General features: G+C 41.2%; 1 non-coding gene across 1 annotated transcript; it reads right to left on the bottom strand.

Moving 5' to 3' along the window:
- Nucleotides 1-2,601: 2,601 nt before the first annotated feature.
- Nucleotides 2,602-2,720, bottom strand: LOC123688289. The gene has a single exon (XR_006749817.1). It is a non-coding gene; the product is annotated as a 5S ribosomal RNA (ribosomal RNA).
- Between the last annotated feature and the right edge of the window lie 2,280 nt (nt 2,721-5,000).

The following is a 5,000-nucleotide window of genomic DNA, read 5'->3' as shown; positions in this document are numbered from 1 at the left end:
TACCTCGGTCTTTTCTATTTTTTTTTCCAAGTTTCGTACGTCAATCAACATACATCCCAGAAAAAATCATCTCTCTAACTATCCTGGTTCAAAAGTTGTATCGGAACTTTTCACGTCGAAAAAGAACATAGGCGAAAAAGGACGTGAACATTATTCCTTATAAAAATCAAACCCGACCATGGATTTTGATTCTGATTGTTGATTATCGCTATTAGAACACATTAGGAGGCAACCAAATCAAATTTGAGAAAATTCCACAATCAGAAAATTTTTTTCGAAAAAAAAAAAAAAATTCGAGAACACCTCGGTCATGGCAAGTTATTTCCCACAATCCATTCCCCGATCCACGTACATCCCAGAAAAAATCATCTCTCTAACTATCCTGGTTCAAAAGTTGTATCGGAACATTTTCACGTCGAAAATATATCTCTAAGTCCAAACCGATGCACCACGTAAACTAGGGCAGACCGATGCACCACGTAATATCGGGCAGACCGATGCAGAACGTAAACTCGATCATACCGATGCTTCACGTAATCTCGATCTTACCGATGCACCACGTAAACAAGGGCAGACCGATGCAGAACGTAAAGTAGATCTTACCGATGCACCACGTAATCTCGATCTTACCGATGCACCACGTAATCTCCATCTTACCGATGCACCACGTGAACTGGATCTTACCGATGCAGAACGTGAATTGGATCTTACCGATGCAGAACGTGAATTGGATCTTACCGATGCACCACGTAAACTCGATCATACCGATGCACCACGTAATCTCGGGCAGACCGATGCACAACGTAAATGACGATCGGGACCGGGGCGATCGGTCGTATCTGACACCGCCGGCTCGGTTCTAACATCGTCAATGAGTCGGGGTTGTAAAAAAGGACGTGAACATTTTTCCTTATAAAAATCAAACCCGACCATGGATTTTGATTCTGATTGTTGATTATCGCTACTAGAACATATAAGGAGGCAACCAAATCAAATTTGAGAAAATTCCACGATCAGAAAATTTTTTTCGAAAAAAAAAAAAAAATCGTAATCACCTCGGTCATGGCGAGTTATTTTCCGTATTTCATTCCACAATCAACGTACAACATAGAAGAAATCATCTCTCTAACTATCCTGGTTCAAAAGTTGTATCGGAACATTTCACGTCGTAATATCTCGCCAAGTCCAGACCTCGGCGATAGGTAGTATCTGACACCGTCCGCTCGGGACTGACATCGACTTGGACTCGGGCTGATGATGGGGAGGCGTTTAAGGACGTGAACATTTTTCCTTATAAAAATTAAAGTCGACAATGAATATTGATTCTGATTACTGATTTACGCTTTAAAAACACATTAGAAGGCAACCAAATCGAATTTGAGGAAATTCCACGATCAGAAAATTTTTTTCGAAAAAAAAAAAAATCCGAAAAATATTTTTCGATTCCGATTACTGATTTACTCTTTTAGAACACATTAGGAGGCAACCAAATCAAATTTGAGAAAATTCCACAATCAGAAAATTTTTTTCGAAAAAAAAAAAAATTCGAGGACACCTCGGTCATGGCAAGTTATTTCCCACAATCCATTCCCCGATCCACGTACATCCCAGAAAAAATCATCTCTCTAACTATCCTGGTTCAAAAGTTGTATCGGAACATTTTCACGTCGAAAATATATCTCTAAGTCCAAACCGATGCACCACGTAAACTAGGGCAGACCGATGCACCACGTAATATCGGGCAGACCGATGCAGAACGTAAACTCGATCATACCGATGCTTCACGTAATCTCGATCTTACCGATGCACCACGTAAACAAGGGCAGACCGATGCAGAACGTAAAGTAGATCTTACCGATGCACCACGTAATCTCGATCTTACCGATGCACCACGTAATCTCCATCTTACCGATGCACCACGTGAACTGGATCTTACCGATGCACCACGTAATCTCAATCTTACCGATGCACCACGTGAACTGGATCTTACCGATGCAGAACGTGAATTGGATCTTACCGATGCACCACGTAAACTCGATCTTACCGATGCACCACGTAATCTCGATCTTACCGATGCACCACGTGAACTGGATCTTACCGATGCAGAACGTGAATTGGATCTTACCGATGCACCACGTAAACTCGATCTTACCGATGCACCACGTAATCTCAATCTTACCGATGCACCACGTGAACTGGATCTTACCGATGCAGAACGTGAATTGGATCTTACCGATGCACCACGTAAACTCGATCTTACCGATGCACCACGTAATCTCAATCTTACCGATGCACCACGTGAACTGGATCTTACCGATGCAGAACGTGAATTGGATCTTACCGATGCACCACGTAAACTCGATCTTACCGATGCACCACGTAATCTCGATCTTACCGATGCACCACGTGAACTGGATCTTACCGATGCAGAACGTGAATTGGATCTTACCGATGCACCACAACTCGATCTTACCGATGCACCACGTAATCTCAATCTTACCGATGCATCACGTAATCTCGATCTTACCGATGCAGAACGTAAACTCGATCATACCGATGCACCACGTTATCTCGGCAGACCGATGCAGAACGTAAAAAAAAAGCTTACAGCACGCGGTGTTCCCAAGCGGTCACCCATCCAAGTACTAACCGCGCCCGACGCTGCTTGGCTTCAGTGTTCTGACGAGAACTGGCAATTTCAGCGTGGTATGGCCGTAAACAACAAATATAGCGATATTTTCTATGATATCTCACTTTTTGGGAGCGGAAAGGACGTGAACGTTTTTTCCTTATAAAAAATGAAATAACTTTTGGATATTAATTCTGATTGTTGATTTAAGTTTTAAGAACACATTAGGACATATCTCAATGAAATTTGAGGGATTTCCGAAATCGAAAAATTTTTTCGAAAAAAAAAAAAATCCCAGAAGACCTCGGTCATCTCAAGTTTATTTCCATATTCTATTACACATCAACGTACATCACAAAAGGAACCATCTCTCTAACTATCACAGTTAAATTTTTGTATCGGAACATTTTCACGTCGGAATATCTCGCTAAGTCCAGACCGGGAGATCGGTCGCATTTGACACCGTCCGCTCCGGTCTAACATCGTCTTGGAGTCGGGGGTAACGATGGAGAGGCGTTTAAGGACGTGAACATTTTTCCTTATAAAAATTAAAGTCGACAATGAATATTGATTCTGATTACTGATTTACTCTTTTAGTACACATTAGAAGGCAACGCAATCAGATTTGAGGAAATTTCAAGATCAGAAAATTTTTTTCGAAAAAAAAAAAAATTCAAGAACACCTGGGTCATGGCAAGTTATTTCCCACAATCCATTCCACAATCAACGTACAACATAGAAGAAATCATCTCTCTAACTATCCTGGTTCAAAAGTTGTATCGGAACATTTCACGTCGAAATACCTCGCCAAGTCCAGACCGGGGCGATAGGTAGTATCTGACACCGTCCGCTCGGGACTGACATCGACTTGGACTCGGGCTAATGATGGGGAGGCGTTTAAGGACGTGAACATTTTTCCTTATAAAAATTAAAGTCGACAATGAATATTGATTCTGATTACTGATTTACGCTTTAAAACACATTAGAAGGCAACCAAATCAAATTTGAGGAAATTCCAAAATCAGAAAATTTTTTTTCAAAAAAAAAAAATCCGAAAAATATTTTTCGATTCTGATTACTGATTTACTCTTTTAGAACACATTAGAAGGCAACGAAATCAAATTTGAGTGAAATCCAAAATCAGAAAATATTTTTCGAAAAAAAAAAAAAATTCGAGAACACCTCGGTCATGGCAAGTTATTTTCCACAATCCATTCCCCAATCAACGTACATCCCAGAAAAAATCATCTCTCTAACTATCCTGGTTCAAAAGTTGTATCGGAACATTTTCACGTCGAAAATATATCTCAGAGTCCAGACCGATGCAGAACGTAAACTCGATCATACCGATGCTTCACGTAATCTCGATCTTACCGATGCACAACGTAAACTAGATCACACCGATGCAGAACGTAAACTCGATCATACCGATGCACCACGTAAACTCAGGCAGACCGATGCAGAACGTGAACTCGATCTTACCGATGCACCACGTAATCTCGATCTTACCGATGCACCACGTAAACTCGGGCAGACCGATGCAGAACGTGAACTCGATCTTACCGATGCACCACGTAAACTAGGGCTGACCGATGCATCACGTAAACGACGATCGAGAGGCGCGAAAGGACGTGAACGTTTTTCATTATAAAAATTGAAATAAATGATAAATAATGATTCTGATTGTTGGTTATCATTTTTAATAAGCATAAGGAGGCAACCAAATGAAATTTGAGGAAATTCCGATAATAGAAAATTTTTTCGAAAAAAAAAAAAAATTCATGAAATCCTCGGTCATCGCAAAATATTTACCATATTCTGTTCGATAATCAACGTATATTTAAGAAGGAATCATATCTGTATCTATCTTGGTTCAAATTTTGTATCGGAACATTTTGACCAAAGTCCGAGCTTCGGCCGAAAACAGACACCGCTGACCTGGCCTATCGATCGACCGAGAGTCGGGGATAGAGCGTAAGTGTTGTCTGGAGGGGAACCCTGTGCTCTCCTGACATATATAGGGAAGGTGGTCGCGTTGGGCGATGCAGAACGTTTGGATCGGGAATTATATTTTTGGTTCAGCTATTGGAATATGGTTTATTGTTGGTATATATTGGCGAAATAACGTTCTTACTGACTGGGGATATTCATAAAAATGAGTCCGGAGATTTTCAGATCGAAGTCCGAGTGATCCGACTTGGAAGGCGTGTTGGGTGGGTCGAGATGGCTTAGATAGATCAGACGAGGCGGGCTAAGTGTTGACGTCATGCATCGGTCCATTTTCAGATTGAGTCCGAGTAATCCGACTTTGAAAGAGTGTTGGGTGCGTCGAGACTGTTTAGATAGATCGGACGAGGCGGACTAGGTGTTA

The sequence above is a fragment of the Harmonia axyridis genome, chromosome X, assembly GCF_914767665.1.
Source record: "Harmonia axyridis chromosome X, icHarAxyr1.1, whole genome shotgun sequence".
NCBI lineage: Eukaryota > Metazoa > Arthropoda > Insecta > Coleoptera > Coccinellidae > Harmonia > Harmonia axyridis.
Note: the sequence above shows the minus strand (reverse complement) of the source record. Positions and strands in the feature narration are given on the sequence as shown.